The following is a 16,784-nucleotide window of genomic DNA, read 5'->3' as shown; positions in this document are numbered from 1 at the left end:
AAGAAAAATAAATTGTTTGAGAAAGATGTATTGTTTCAATTTTGATTGGAAAATGATTTTTGTGAGTTGAAAAGACATGGGTCTCAATGGGACTTTGGAAAGCGACGATTTGACCCAAAAAATAGTTTTAAAAAGGGTTTTGAAATGAAAAGTTTGGAGTCGCCACTTGGTAATGATTTAAGGTGTACCAAGTCACCTAAAAATGAATTAAGTAATAATAAACCCTTTTTAAAACGACTCCTAGTCTACGTAAAACAAAGAAAAAGGTTCGGGAGTCACGTTTGACAAAGGGGAAGGCAAGGATAGACTCCAAGGCACCCCTTTGACCTAGCCAAGGCTAGTTGCGTAACTTAACCCTAACTTTCCTGACTTTCTACCCAGGGTATGTATTGCATGTTGGATTATGCCTATATGAATGCGAAAACGAAAAAATGCAATCCTAAATTCTACGATGTCTCTCGTGAGGTTTTTGGTCCCAAACCACATGAATTGTGGCGGCCAATAAAGGGAAACCTCATAGAGGTCGATTAATGCAAATGAGAGTTCAAATTCAAGTGTGCAAGTGTGAAAGTGTATGAAAGATGCAAGAAATGTAAGTGCAAGTGTGCGAATGTATAAAAAGGTGCATGTGTGAATTTGGATGAAAATCAAAGTGTTTGTGTGTGCAAATGAATGAAGATAGAATAGTACATATATAAGTGAAACTTGAATTTCATTTGTGAAGTAAAGTAAATAAATGATAAAGATGTAGTGAAAAAATATGGATTGAGAAATGTAAGAAAAATGTGATTAAAAGAGTATGGAAGTGATAAAAATGAAAGTATGACCCTAGGGGAATGCAACAAGTCGGGTACGGGGGTTGACGCCTAATTTTCGACTTTGATTTTCCCTCGGATTAGAAGGTAAAACTAGCGTGCTAAGGCTATCGAGTAGCCACACTCGCTCGTTTCCCTTATCAAGAGGGGATTTTCACGCAAATGAACCCTAACTAGCATGAGATGCAAGTCCTAAAATGAAGGGGAAGAGGTTTGAGGAACATACCAAATGACAAACTAAGAAAAAATGCGTGATATGTGGTGATCATGCACTTAATGAAAAAGGGAAAAAAAACCTATTGGGTCTAGCATTGGACTAGCCCATTCTATGAATTCCGACTAGCGTTGGACTAGTGGAAACGATAAAAGAAGCCACAACTAGCGTTGGACTAGTGTGGTGACGTACATTCATCCATTCCATTCATCTATACTACAAAAAGCGAGTAGACATGCGAATCACTTACAAACACGTAGCACATAACACTTAGCATGCTTGACTAGATGCAAGGGCCTAATAAAGCGATTAAACACTTAACACGTAGGCATGCAACCAGTACATTTGCTAACTAAAACAAAGGGGAAAGGGGAAATGGACCAAATTACTTGCTACGCCCTATCTATTACAAGCCAAGAGGTGTACACATACCCCATTAATAAAAATCAAAAGTAAATGAAATTTTATAAATGAAAGGAAATAAGGAGAAGCTAGGAAAGCAAGTAGACATGCAAATTTCAATTAGCACATTAGTCCACATAGGAGAGAAACAAAAGGGGTAAAAGAGATTATACCTCCCCGTTGGTGATACTAAGGAAGTAAACAAACTCAACTTGGCTAGAGTCACCCAAGAAAAGACTAACTTAGGCTAAAATCACCAAAAACAAAAGATTAATGCACCAATTTAGTGATAAGATATAAACTAAACAATTGGAATCCACCAAATCATCAAATTTTCCCCCAATTACAACTTAATGAAGTAAAAAGCTAATTAAAGACCAAGCAAAGACATGATCATCCAACCTCCAAGCATAACATCCACTAAAGACCCAAATGCAGGCACTACTCAAACATTCAAGTCCAAATAAATCGTTTAAGCACTTCAAAGATTCCAAAAAATAAAGAAAGAGCCAAGACAATGATTGAAGTTGCAATGATTTTAGGACTTAATTATAAGATACTAAAACATGCTTGAGCTTTTGTGGCACAAAAAGAAACTTAGAAGGATCAAATTGATTAAATGTTCCAATTACTTGGGCCTTAGTAGAACAAAAAGGGACTTGGGGGGTTAAAGAGCAATTTTCAGAAATTTTCATGCAAACTCATGCAATCTCACGGAAAAAAATTGTTTCTGCAATATTTCTGCTATGCTTTCACCAACCGAGACCACACTCAAACACATAGCTTGTTTTTGGAAACAGGTTTCAAATCCAAAACCCAACTTTAAACTAAGCAGCAACTATATCATTACCATCATCCAAGCAGGCAGAAAACTTAGAAAAATTCCATACAAAATTCTGGGCAAGTATTCAAACATTGGAAGAACGAAACTGCTGCAATTTTTCCATAAACTTCGGCTTTCTCGCAACCACATTCGTGCCATTTCCTTATTCAGTTTAAAAGTGTTCAGGCAAACAAACCAAAAAAAAATGGGAGGGAATCATTATCTAAACAAAAACCATAGCTGAAAGTCCGAAAGAGGAAAGACTAAACTCAAGAGGCAAGACCGAAAAAAATACTCAGCAATCTAGAATTATTTTTCCTGCAACGTTTAAGCCTGTTTTCAAACTTTTCCTTAAACAAACACACCAACATCAACTCCAAACCTTCCCTATCATCCCTTCAAACACCAAATGAAACAAGCAAAAGATGACCAAAATCAGCCCTGATAACTCCCTCGGATAGAACCTGAGCCCAGAAACCCAACAACAAAGCAGCAAAACAGCGAAGGGATCCAGTCAAAACTTCATACAGCAACTGGAATCCTTTTCTTTTAAAGTAAAAGATTACAATGGGTTCACGGTATCATAGTCAGGCAATGCACAAAATCAACAGGTCAAACCAGCCGCAACTTGACAACCAAAGAAAGGAAAATCTATTGCAATAAAAATGAAAGTTTGAAAACTTGCTGCAGCCAATTTTAAATCTAACCTTAGAACTGTAACAACCGTGACTTGCCTAACATGAAAGCTCTAGGGACAAAGGCCAGATGCCATATTCACAAGAAAACATCAAAAGCCAATCACAACCAATAAAACACGGACCAGCGACATACGAACCAGGAAAACATGAAGGAACATACGAGAACAGAAGGAACAGAAAAACAAATGTAATGGGTTTCTGTTTCTGATGAAACTAGTGATGGTATCATCGCAAACCAGAGAAAGCTTCCAACTCCACCGTTAAAAATCCCAAGTAAGCAAAAGAAACGGAGAAAGGAAGCATCTTTACAAACAAACATACAAGGAAAGCTGCAATTTTTTACCTTGCCATACGGTGCCTTCCACAGATGAATGAAACAGAGAAGTTTCGTTTGAGTAGACCCAGAACGCAGCCAAGAATCACGATCTCCCTTCCTCCTTGCCCTTTGTTTCTTCCCTTTCCAGATTGTTCTCTCTGTTTTTCAGTCAGTTTCTTCCCTTCACTCTTGCTCTGTTCTTTCCTTTCTCGCCGCTAATCCCCTGCCCACATTCGGTCTTAAACTTCTCAATCCTGAATTTTTCTAGCTTTTCCCTTTGATGCCCCCTTTCCTCTCTTGCTCTTCCTTTTTCTTTTATGAATCCCAATCTCTCTCTTTTTTCCCAAAACCTCTCGCCGCCTCTCTCTTTGGTTTTCTCTTTTGCCGTTCGTTCGTTTTCTTCCGTATCCTCCCTCTCGTCCTTGCGGCTGTCCAAAAACCTCTCTTGCTATTTATATGGGCATCTCCAATCCCTAAAACCCAGTCCTCCTTCTGCAATTTGCAGCCAAGGGGCTGCCGAACCTTTCCTTTGCAAGTCGCGGCAGCTCGCATGCCGCGGAGCAATAAATAAATAACAAGAAACACTTTAATTAATATTGGATGAAAAATAAACTAGAAACAACAAAAAATGCAATTTCCAAATTCCTCTTTTTTCATTTTCTAGAGACTCTACGCTAAACTTAAAAACTTATAAAACAAAAACAAAAAATTAAAAAAAACTAAAAAATGAATAAAACTAATATGACAAATAAAAATAATTAGCAAATGAACTAGACAAATTAAAAAAGGCAAAATGAGCAAAACTAAAATGAAATAACAACTAAAAGTGCAAAACAAACGATAATGAACTAAAAATGCAAACAATCTAAAACAAAAATTATGAAATAGATGCAACGCAACATACAAATTATTTAAAATTTGGTGTCTACAGTTTGCCCCTCTTTGTCTGAGTTTTGAAAAAACTTGAGACAAACAAGTAGACACCAAATACTTACCTGTGTTATTTGGCTGTGAAAACGAAATGCTCACTGGCGGGACTAACCTCACGCTCCAGTGGCTGATTGGTCAGTGGGACAGAACCCAACTCCACCAAGGTTGGCGGGATAAAACCCAGCACCAACGTGATATAAGCGGTCAGCGGGATAGAACCCAGTTCTGCCGAGAATAAAAGAGGTCAGTGGGATAAAACCCGAGCCTGCCGAGGATAAAAGAGGTCAGTGGGATAAAACCCGAGCCTGCCGAGGATAAAAGAGGTCAGTGGGATAAAACCCGAGCCTGCGGAGGATAAAAGCGATCAGTGGGATAAAACCCGAGCCTGCCGAGGATAAAAGCGGTCAGTGGGATAAAACCCGAGCCTGCCGAGGATAAAAGCGGTCAGTGGGATAAAACCCGAGCCTGCCTTTCATTTGGTCAGGAAATTGAATTTGATTTGCCAAGAAACAAGCAATTAAATTTGATTTTCCAAGAAACAAGAATTTGAACTTGATTTTTGACTTTTGAAATTTTTGAATTTTTCTGATTTTTGTAAGAATCTTTTTCAAAAATAATTTGCCCCAGTGTAGGGCCCTTTTCCCTTCTTTTTCTCTTTCTTCGGCATCGGCCTTCCACATCACCAGATGCTCTTTCGTCGATTTCAACAATGAATACCAGCACATGGGGCTTACCAAAATATGACATGCATTCACATTTACATGAAAAGAGCAGCGTGATTGATTTGAAAGATGCATTATTTGATTCTTGGGCGAAATCCTCAATTGGACTAACAAAAATATTTGCCCCTGCGTGGGCTTGTTTTCACGAAATCTCATAACAAAAATTTGCCCCAGTATGGGCCATTTAATTGCAAAAACTTGTCTGGATGACTTTCCATTTATTTGAACACTGTAAGAAACTATGTTTCCTAAAAGAAAATTTCATGATGAATCTTTCGAAATAATTCCAAATTACAAAAGATTTCTTTCCCACTTTAGCATAAATGCTTAGGGTAATGGATTACCACTTCTCATCTTTCAGGACCAATCAAGTGGGTGTTATTTTTGATTTTGAGGTGGTTAAGGAAAATGAGAAATCAGGATTTGTCTTGTTTTTGTGCCCCCAATCGTATGTAATCCATTTAATATCACATCTTAGTGAAAGCAAATAGTTTGTCACCCCTATTTCTTAAGAAAATTTAGTCAACATATAAGCTTTAAACTTGTACCAAAATGGGTAGAAGCGATAGCTAAACCTGTGAAAACTGGTTATACCCCCCATGATCACAAATGATTGATGGATTTCTTACGAGCATAATCCTCACTTTGGATTGTCATGAAGCAATAAGTCAACGATGGACTTTATTAACTTGTAATGTGGCTTGAAACGATAGCTGAAGGATAAGTCTTTCAAGGACATTGCACCGAAGATCGCATTTTTCCAAAACTGCCCCTATTCTGAACTCAAAGATCTCAGAATTTGTTTGTATTCTTCTCATCATTCACCAGGGACTTCAACGTCGAATTTTTCTGCTTTTCTTGCATTTACTTTTCTTACTTTGCTTTTTGCCTCTTTTTCCTTTCCCTCAACTTGGTGGGTTTTCACATGGTGAGTAGTGTCAACCCCATACCCAAACAATTCAGAAATACAACTAAAATTTTCCGGCATCATAAATTTTCTTGACAAGGCCATTGCAAAGAACAGAAGTCAGGACTTTCGGCTTTTGTAATGGGGTCTGGTGGGGTGCTTAGAAAAGTTAAGGCTTGAAAGCGGATTTCAAAAATGGTTTGAATAATCTGAGATCGCATTGCTACGCCAACCCTATTTTAGGGCTAAATCAGAATTTGCCCCAGTTTATGCTCAATTGAGGCTTTTTCTCTTTCATTTTGTTTTTCCCTCGGCCTTTTGCCATTCCTTTGAAATTTTTCAAAAATTTGCCCCAGTTTATTTTGAACTGAGGTTCTCTTTTCTTTTGCTTTTGTTGTTGCCTTAGCACTTTTCACCTCTTGGGACTTTTCTTTCCTTTTCCAACTCAAAGTTACCCCAGTGTGGGGTTTGCGATTCTCAGGGGTTGCCAAACGAAGTAATTTATTCTGAAAGCTCAAAAGGGATAATTAGGGATAGAATGTTCGATTGGAAAAGAAGAGGGCTTGACTTTTAATCCGTTCCTTACATTAACCCTGAAAGGAAAATTTTCATTAATGCGAAATTTTTGCATGCACCTGAATCAACTGACTGAGGAAGACCCTTGGTCATCCATATCTGTGAAATATAGAGGATCCGCCAGACAACTTTTCTTTCTTTTCTTTTCACTCTTCTTTTTCTCACAATTGAAGCTCAGGTAGAATCAAATTTCCCCAATTTGCGGTTCCCCCTTTTTAGTTTTAGCATTTTTTACTTTTCTTTTTTTTGGAAAAATCTCCAATCTCCCTCCCCAATGTGGGGTGCGATCATAGGTGCTTTGAAAAGAACCATCAATTTAGCTCAAATGAGAATGCAAGGGGTAAATTGTGTTTAGATTGTAGAAACGACGGCCAAAGCATCATTCTTACGCTCCATGACAATTAAGGTGATGAAACGCTCATTGAGAATCCATTCCCCTTTTGATATATGAAAATTTTCCAATGTAGGGTAGTGAGCTTTAAGACTCTTATTTGAAACGAAATTATTCTTTCAAAGGCTCAAATGGGAGAGCAAATGATAAAATGTGTATAGTTAGAGAAACGAATGCTCAAAGTATCATTCCAAATTTTCAAAACAAACAAGAATAATGCACATTTTTGCTTTCACTGAGATGTGAGTTGAATCTATTTAGACACAACGGCCATTTTCAAGCCAAGGTTGCCCCAATTTGCAATTTATCAATCATTGTGACTGATTTTATTCTGGGCAAATAGAAGTGAGCAAAAAATATGAATTGTACAGTGAAAGAGAAAAGGTATCTCATTTGGCCTTTTGAGTGACCTCTTTCAATCTTGAGCACTCTTATTGTGTAACTCAGATCACCAATTTAGTGTACACAAGGATTTTAGAAAGCATACACTTGCGAATTTTCAGGCTGGAGGTTGAAAACAAATCCTAATTTAGTCTTATTTCTTGAAATTCATCATGAAATCTCCAATGAGTAAGAATAAAGAATGAAATGTACACAAATTTACACAAAACAACAATTATCCAAAACTTTATTGCTGAAAAAGTTTGAAACAAAAATTTCTTGTTCAATTATAATACAAATGAGAAGAGAAAACTTCTACAAAACCCCACATATACACTTTTGTCTCCCTTTCTTTTGGAAAAAATGTATTAACGAATCAAATAAACAGAATTTTCCTTTGAAAACAATTACAAAGCCTCTCAGAGACTTTAGCTTAGAGCTTTCAGATGGATCTTCCATGTTTTCAGATGGATCTGCCCTAGAATCAGATAATACTTGTAGTTCTCAAATTTTAGCAGACATAGGAAAATATTTTCACCTTAGTAAAGCATTTTTATGCATGCAGGGGAGGGGAGAAACAAAAGGAAAATACCCAGAGTTAGTAATCAAGACTATAAAATCGGTATGCATGCCCTATGGGGGAGCCCTTTTATGCCAAGGGTAAGCCTAGCATGAAAATGCAATCCTCTGAGGTAGGCACTATACCATACCTGATGGATCTGATCAATTCATTGAGTGAAAAATAATTTTGAAGAATTTGGTCAATTGGAGAGAAGAGACGTTTGTCAAAATGAGGACACCGTCCGAAGGGATTGATCACTTTTGATCGATACAAGAATTTGCAAAAACGCACGTGTTTGACCTTGACGAACTTCCTATCGAAGAGATTGGAATTCGTTGACCAAATTTTTCAGTGAAGCACGGGTCAAAACCCCAACTGATCAAATGGCTGGATGCAATAGATCAACTAGGTTTCCCTATTTGAAATTCGGCATTGAAACCCTAATTGGTCAAATGGATTGAATGAAAATGACCATTGATTTAAAATCGGCCGGATTACCCTAAAAAGGGAAACGGGTCAAATGAATTGAGTGAAATTTAAAAACTTACTCAAAATTGACCGAACCATCCTAAAAAGGAACTTGACCGAATGAAATTGAGAATTTTATTCAAATTTGACCGAATCGCCCTAAAAAAGGGTAAACTGGTCAAATGAATTTAATGAAATTGATGATTTATTCAAAAATCGACCAAATCACCCAAAAAGGGTAAATTAGTCAAATGAATTCAAAAATCGACCAAATCACCCAAAAAGGGTACATTGGTCAAATGAATTGATTGGAATTAATACTTTTATGCAAAAATCGACCAAATCACCCTAAAAAAGGGTACATTGGTCAAATGAATTTAATGAAATTGATGATTTATTCAAAAATCGACCAAATCACCCAAAAAGGGTAAATTAGTCAAATGAATTCAAAAATCGACCAAATCACCCAAAAAGGGTACATTGGTCAAATGAATTGATTGGAATTGATACTTTTATGCAAAAATCGACCAAATCACCCTAAAAAAGGGTACATTGGTCAAATGAATTCAAAAATCGACCAAATCACCCAAAAAGGGTACATGGTCAAATGAATTGATTGGAATTGATAATTTATACAAAAATCGACCAAATCACCCTAAAAAGGGTAAATTGGTCAAATGAATTCAAAAATGACCAAATCACCCAAAAAGGGTACATTGGTCAAATGACCCTAAAAAGGGGAAATTGGTCAAATGAATTGACGATTTATTCAAAATCGACCGGATGACCCTAAAAAGGGTAAATTAGTCAAATGACCCTAAAAAGGGTAAATTGATCAAATGAATTGACGATTTATTCAAAATCGACCGGATGACCCTAAAAAGGGTAAATTGGTCAAATGAATTGATGATTTATTCAAAATCGACCAGATGACCCTAAAAAGGGTAAATTGGTCAAATGAATTGATGAGTTATTCAAAAATCGACCAGGTGACCCTAAAAAGGGTAAATTGGTCAAATGAATTGATGATTTATTCAAAATCGACCAGGTGACCCTAAAAAGGGTAAATTGGTCAAATGAAATCGAGAATTTATTCAAAATTGACCTAATCGCCCTAAAAGGGTAAACTGGTCAAATGAATTTAATGAAATTGATGATTTATTCAAAAATCGACCAAATCACCCAAAAAGGGTAAATTAGCCAAATGAATTGATTGAAATTTGATTTATTTCAAAAAAAATCGACCAGATCACCCTAAAAAGGGTAAATTGGTCAAATGAATTGAATGAAATTTGATTTATTTCAAAAAATCGACCAGATCACCCTAAAAAGGGTAAATTGGTCAAATGACCCTAAAAAGGGTAAATTGGTCAAAAGATGGTTTATTCAAAATTGATTATGAATTGACACAATGGATCGATTGAATCGGCCGGCCATTGGTGGTTTCAAAAAATTAGTCTATGAGCCTTCTAAAATCACGATTTGGCCTCAATTTATTCATCGTCTCAACAAGAGGAATCATTTGTGAATTTCTTCAAATTAATGTCCTTCACGCAAGGGATTTTGCCAAAAAGTGATTATTAGACGCCCATATTCCAAAAATCGCTCTTATGAGGACAATCGGATCCTACCTTACCTTGTGCACTACCCCTTTGGATGGTACAAAAAATGTAAACGTGCAAGACTCCTTGGATTAGATATCCGAGACACAAGGTGGTTTATTCCTGACACGGGATCCCCTAAGTGGCATTCCCTTTCTAGGGTTTAATGCATGATGCCAGTTATTAAAGCGATGTAAATATGCAATTCGAAATGAAACGTGACCTAAGGAACCCTTTATTTGCCAGGGTAGGCCTAAAATGGTATGGCATCATTAATTTATGAACAAAATATACCACAATTTTCAAACGTGCAATAGCCTATCTACAAGGGTAGGTCCTAAAAAGGAGGTCATGCCAGACCTCTTATTTGCTAAGGTTTGTGAATGCAATGGGGACACAAAACCAAGCAAAGTTAGTTCAGCCAGATAAATACACATAACACATTGTAGCAACGAAATCAACACAAGGAAATAAAGCAATAAAAAGAAGAAAGGGGTTGGACCCCTCCCCTCGTGAATAGTGTCCCTAATAGGGTAAGGTCGACTCTACCCTAGGCAAGCCAAAATGGATGCATGAGGTTAGGGTTCACTAATGCATCTAGACTCGATAAGTCATAGGTCCCCAAGCCTTCAGACTTGGAAACCAAGGGTCATCACTCCCAAGGTTCCTTGTCGGTGGCTCGAGCGATTCCCCAGACGTTGCTACGCACACGTCGTGTTACGGCTACCCGTCTGGGCGAATCTAAAAAAAAAATCCTCAACCTTCGACTAAAAACTAATAGGTCATCAACCTAAAGTTTAAAGCGGAAGATCGAGTGACCCCTCGGATCATGCTACGCACACGTCGTGATACGATCACATGTCCAAGTGGGTCGCCTAAAATCCTAATAGGGTGGAGTGGCGTGACAAGCCACTAAAGAAAAAATAAAAGGGATAAAAGAAGTAAAGCGTATGCTCGTATGCTAGTGCTCGTTTGGAGGGGAAGGGTCAAGAACCAACGTGAGGCTCTAGGGTGACCCATACCTCCCAAAAATGCAATGCAAGCGCGAGATAACAAATAAACATTCATTCAAACATACATTCGTGAGTCGAGGGATTGGTTTGATTACGTACATAAGACAAAAGGTCCTAAAAAATGAAAAAAATGCAATCCTAATATCCACATGCCATGCATAGAAAGGGTAGAAGAAGGAAACAAATGGTTAAGTCAAAATGCTTGGACCCACTTAGGAAGTCCCCAGTGGAGTCGCCAACTGTCGCGCCCCATTTTTTGATAAGAAAAATAAATTGTTTGAGAAAGATGTATTGTTTCAATTTTGATTGGAAAATGATTTTTGTGAGTTGAAAAGACATGGGTCTCAATGGGACTTTGGAAAGCGACGATTTGACCCAAAAAATAGTTTTAAAAAGGGTTTTGAAATGAAAAGTTTGGAGTCGCCACTTGGTAATGATTTAAGGTGTACCAAGTCACCTAAAAATGAATTAAGTAATAATAAACCCTTTTTAAAACGACTCCTAGTCTACGTAAAACAAAGAAAAAGGTTCGGGAGTCACGTTTGACAAAGGGGAAGGCAAGGATAGACTCCAAGGCACCCCTTTGACCTAGCCAAGGCTAGTTGCGTAACTTAACCCTAACTTTCCTGACTTTCTACCCAGGGTATGTATTGCATGTTGGATTATGCCTATATGAATGCGAAAACGAAAAAATGCAATCCTAAATTCTACGATGTCTCTCGTGAGGTTTTTGGTCCCAAACCACATGAATTGTGGCGGCCAATAAAGGGAAACCTCATAGAGGTCGATTAATGCAAATGAGAGTTCAAATTCAAGTGTGCAAGTGTGAAAGTGTATGAAAGATGCAAGAAATGTAAGTGCAAGTGTGCGAATGTATAAAAAGGTGCATGTGTGAATTTGGATGAAAATCAAAGTGTTTGTGTGTGCAAATGAATGAAGATAGAATAGTACATATATAAGTGAAACTTGAATTTCATTTGTGAAGTAAAGTAAATAAATGATAAAGATGTAGTGAAAAAATATGGATTGAGAAATGTAAGAAAAATGTGATTAAAAGAGTATGGAAGTGATAAAAATGAAAGTATGACCCTAGGGGAATGCAACAAGTCGGGTACGGGGGTTGACGCCTAATTTTCGACTTTGATTTTCCCTCGGATTAGAAGGTAAAACTAGCGTGCTAAGGCTATCGAGTAGCCACACTCGCTCGTTTCCCTTATCAAGAGGGGATTTTCACGCAAATGAACCCTAACTAGCATGAGATGCAAGTCCTAAAATGAAGGGGAAGAGGTTTGAGGAACATACCAAATGACAAACTAAGAAAAAATGCGTGATATGTGGTGATCATGCACTTAATGAAAAAGGGAAAAAAAACCTATTGGGTCTAGCATTGGACTAGCCCATTCTATGAATTCCGACTAGCGTTGGACTAGTGGAAACGATAAAAGAAGCCACAACTAGCGTTGGACTAGTGTGGTGACGTACATTCATCCATTCCATTCATCTATACTACAAAAAGCGAGTAGACATGCGAATCACTTACAAACACGTAGCACATAACACTTAGCATGCTTGACTAGATGCAAGGGCCTAATAAAGCGATTAAACACTTAACACGTAGGCATGCAACCAGTACATTTGCTAACTAAAACAAAGGGGAAAGGGGAAATGGACCAAATTACTTGCTACGCCCTATCTATTACAAGCCAAGAGGTGTACACATACCCCATTAATAAAAATCAAAAGTAAATGAAATTTTATAAATGAAAGGAAATAAGGAGAAGCTAGGAAAGCAAGTAGACATGCAAATTTCAATTAGCACATTAGTCCACATAGGAGAGAAACAAAAGGGGTAAAAGAGATTATACCTCCCCGTTGGTGATACTAAGGAAGTAAACAAACTCAACTTGGCTAGAGTCACCCAAGAAAAGACTAACTTAGGCTAAAATCACCAAAAACAAAAGATTAATGCACCAATTTAGTGATAAGATATAAACTAAACAATTGGAATCCACCAAATCATCAAATTTTCCCCCAATTACAACTTAATGAAGTAAAAAGCTAATTAAAGACCAAGCAAAGACATGATCATCCAACCTCCAAGCATAACATCCACTAAAGACCCAAATGCAGGCACTACTCAAACATTCAAGTCCAAATAAATCGTTTAAGCACTTCAAAGATTCCAAAAAATAAAGAAAGAGCCAAGACAATGATTGAAGTTGCAATGATTTTAGGACTTAATTATAAGATACTAAAACATGCTTGAGCTTTTGTGGCACAAAAAGAAACTTAGAAGGATCAAATTGATTAAATGTTCCAATTACTTGGGCCTTAGTAGAACAAAAAGGGACTTGGGGGGTTAAAGAGCAATTTTCAGAAATTTTCATGCAAACTCATGCAATCTCACGGAAAAAAATTGTTTCTGCAATATTTCTGCTATGCTTTCACCAACCGAGACCACACTCAAACACATAGCTTGTTTTTGGAAACAGGTTTCAAATCCAAAACCCAACTTTAAACTAAGCAGCAACTATATCATTACCATCATCCAAGCAGGCAGAAAACTTAGAAAAATTCCATACAAAATTCTGGGCAAGTATTCAAACATTGGAAGAACGAAACTGCTGCAATTTTTCCATAAACTTCGGCTTTCTCGCAACCACATTCGTGCCATTTCCTTATTCAGTTTAAAAGTGTTCAGGCAAACAAACCAAAAAAAAATGGGAGGGAATCATTATCTAAACAAAAACCATAGCTGAAAGTCCGAAAGAGGAAAGACTAAACTCAAGAGGCAAGACCGAAAAAAATACTCAGCAATCTAGAATTATTTTTCCTGCAACGTTTAAGCCTGTTTTCAAACTTTTCCTTAAACAAACACACCAACATCAACTCCAAACCTTCCCTATCATCCCTTCAAACACCAAATGAAACAAGCAAAAGATGACCAAAATCAGCCCTGATAACTCCCTCGGATAGAACCTGAGCCCAGAAACCCAACAACAAAGCAGCAAAACAGCGAAGGGATCCAGTCAAAACTTCATACAGCAACTGGAATCCTTTTCTTTTAAAGTAAAAGATTACAATGGGTTCACGGTATCATAGTCAGGCAATGCACAAAATCAACAGGTCAAACCAGCCGCAACTTGACAACCAAAGAAAGGAAAATCTATTGCAATAAAACTGAAAGTTTGAAAACTTGCTGCAGCCAATTTTAAATCTAACCTTAGAACTGTAACAACCGTGACTTGCCTAACATGAAAGCTCTAGGGACAAAGGCCAGATGCCATATTCACAAGAAAACATCAAAAGCCAATCACAACCAATAAAACACGGACCAGCGACATACGAACCAGGAAAACATGAAGGAACATACGAGAACAGAAGGAACAGAAAAACAAATGTAATGGGTTTCTGTTTCTGATGAAACTAGTGATGGTATCATCGCAAACCAGAGAAAGCTTCCAACTCCACCGTTAAAAATCCCAAGTAAGCAAAAGAAACGGAGAAAGGAAGCATCTTTACAAACAAACATACAAGGAAAGCTGCAATTTTTTACCTTGCCATACGGTGCCTTCCACAGATGAATGAAACAGAGAAGTTTCGTTTGAGTAGACCCAGAACGCAGCCAAGAATCACGATCTCCCTTCCTCCTTGCCCTTTGTTTCTTCCCTTTCCAGATTGTTCTCTCTGTTTTTCAGTCAGTTTCTTCCCTTCACTCTTGCTCTGTTCTTTCCTTTCTCGCCGCTAATCCCCTGCCCACATTCGGTCTTAAACTTCTCAATCCTGAATTTTTCTAGCTTTTCCCTTTGATGCCCCCTTTCCTCTCTTGCTCTTCCTTTTTCTTTTCTGAATCCCAATCTCTCTCTTTTTTCCCAAAACCTCTCGCCGCCTCTCTCTTTGGTTTTCTCTTTTGCCGTTCGTTCGTTTTCTTCCGTATCCTCCCTCTCGTCCTTGCGGCTGTCCAAAAACCTCTCTTGCTATTTATATGGGCATCTCCAATCCCTAAAACCCAGTCCTCCTTCTGCAATTTGCAGCCAAGGGGCTGCCGAACCTTTCCTTTGCAAGTCGCGGCAGCTCGCATGCCGCGGAGCAATAAATAAATAACAAGAAACACTTTAATTAATATTGGATGAAAAATAAACTAGAAACAACAAAAAATGCATTTTCCAAATTCCTCTTTTTTCATTTTCTAGAGACTCTACGCTAAACTTAAAAACTTATAAAACAAAAACAAAAAATTAAAAAAAACTAAAAAATGAATAAAACTAATATGACAAATAAAAATAATTAGCAAATGAACTAGACAAATTAAAAAAGGCAAAATGAGTAAAACTAAAATGAAATAACAACTAAAAGTGCAAAACAAACGATAATGAACTAAAAATGCAAACAATCTAAAACAAAAATTATGAAATAGATGCAACGCAACATACAAATTATTTAAAATTTGGTGTCTACAGTCACTTCTCAGGGAATACATCCCAGACGAAAAACACTCCTTCAGAAACCCTTTGGACGTCTCTCACGTCGTCTCTGCTGTTAAAACTCATCATCTCCTCTGGGAATGGGCCCCATCTTCCACCGACCAAAAGCTCAGTGACGGCTGGAAGTCGGCCGTCGATGCCTGGGTCAATCGGGTCTCCGCCCTTGCTTCCAGCAGCATGGTAAAATATTCTAGAGCACATTCTACATTTACGTTTCTCCTCAATCATTAGTCACACTTGATCATATGCTTTTAAACTAATCATCTTTTCAATGTAAAGCAAGATGTTATTATGGCACACGCATTTTAGTTAGAGATATGTAAACTCAGAAAGTATGAGTCAAAATGGTGTGGAACTGAGTCAGGGACTCTCAAATTAGCAAAAATCCAAACCCATCTCAACTTCACAAAACATCAGTTTAGAACCCTTATAATTTGTGAGAAGTTTAACTCCGTGTTGATTGTAGTAATAGAGAAAATTGGGCTGTAAGCCGATGAGTTAAAATTAAGTTCATAATTGAAAGGTGTGAGCACCTTGATTTGTGGTTCCAACAAGTTATGCAGCTTTTTTTTCATTAGTATATGCATGTATATATATATATATATATATATATATATTTTCTTATTAGGTGAATGCGGTATTTCAGTTTTATGCTGTATACTCAAATGCTATTGCAACAGAGACCCACATATACATATGCATGTGTACAATTGTCTAAAAGTGATAGATTGCAAAATCATACTTAAACAGAAACAATTATTATATACTCTTTTAGAAGTTGTCAAGAGCCACGGGAAACTCATTTCAGGAGTAATCTGAATGAATATTATACAGCCAGATAAATCCTGGGCTGGAATATGCTTGCTAGGATTGACAAGTCAGGAATGCAGTTCAGAGCGTTTTTTGGCTTCCTACTCAGAATGGTTCAACAAGATCTTGTCTCATATGCAGGTATTTGAGCTTTTCCCAGTGACATATCAGACATTTTTTGCCTATTAGAGATATCTTTTCTCGTGCTTGATGTTAATCTGTCATTTAAATGTTTTCTGGAAATCACTGGACTCTTTGAGCAACCAAATTCTAAGTGGTGTTGTTGCCATCTGTAGCTTTCCATCTTTATGATTTAAAAATGCTATTAATCAAATTCATCAATTTTGCCTTTCCTTTTCCTCAATTGCAATTATTATTCCTGCATTTTTACCTCGACTAATGTCACAGTTCATGTATTCCTGTTGCTCCCAACTGAATGTCGTACTTTGATGGCGGCAAGTATGTTAAGAGAGACTTGAGGGAAGGGAGAAACATTTATGACCACCATATTGGTCGAATGACAAACACATAGGTAAAGTTTTGGCGTATAAAGAACAAAGGGATGTAGGATTATATGGTTTCTAAGAAACGTGAACATAATTTTGTGATTGACTGGGGATAGAGGGAGTTTTTTGGTTCAATCATACCAATATTAAACACTACTATGTCCG

This window comes from Coffea arabica, chromosome 2c (assembly GCF_036785885.1).
Source record: "Coffea arabica cultivar ET-39 chromosome 2c, Coffea Arabica ET-39 HiFi, whole genome shotgun sequence".
Lineage (NCBI taxonomy): Eukaryota > Viridiplantae > Streptophyta > Magnoliopsida > Gentianales > Rubiaceae > Coffea > Coffea arabica.
This window is presented reverse-complemented; position numbering follows the sequence as displayed.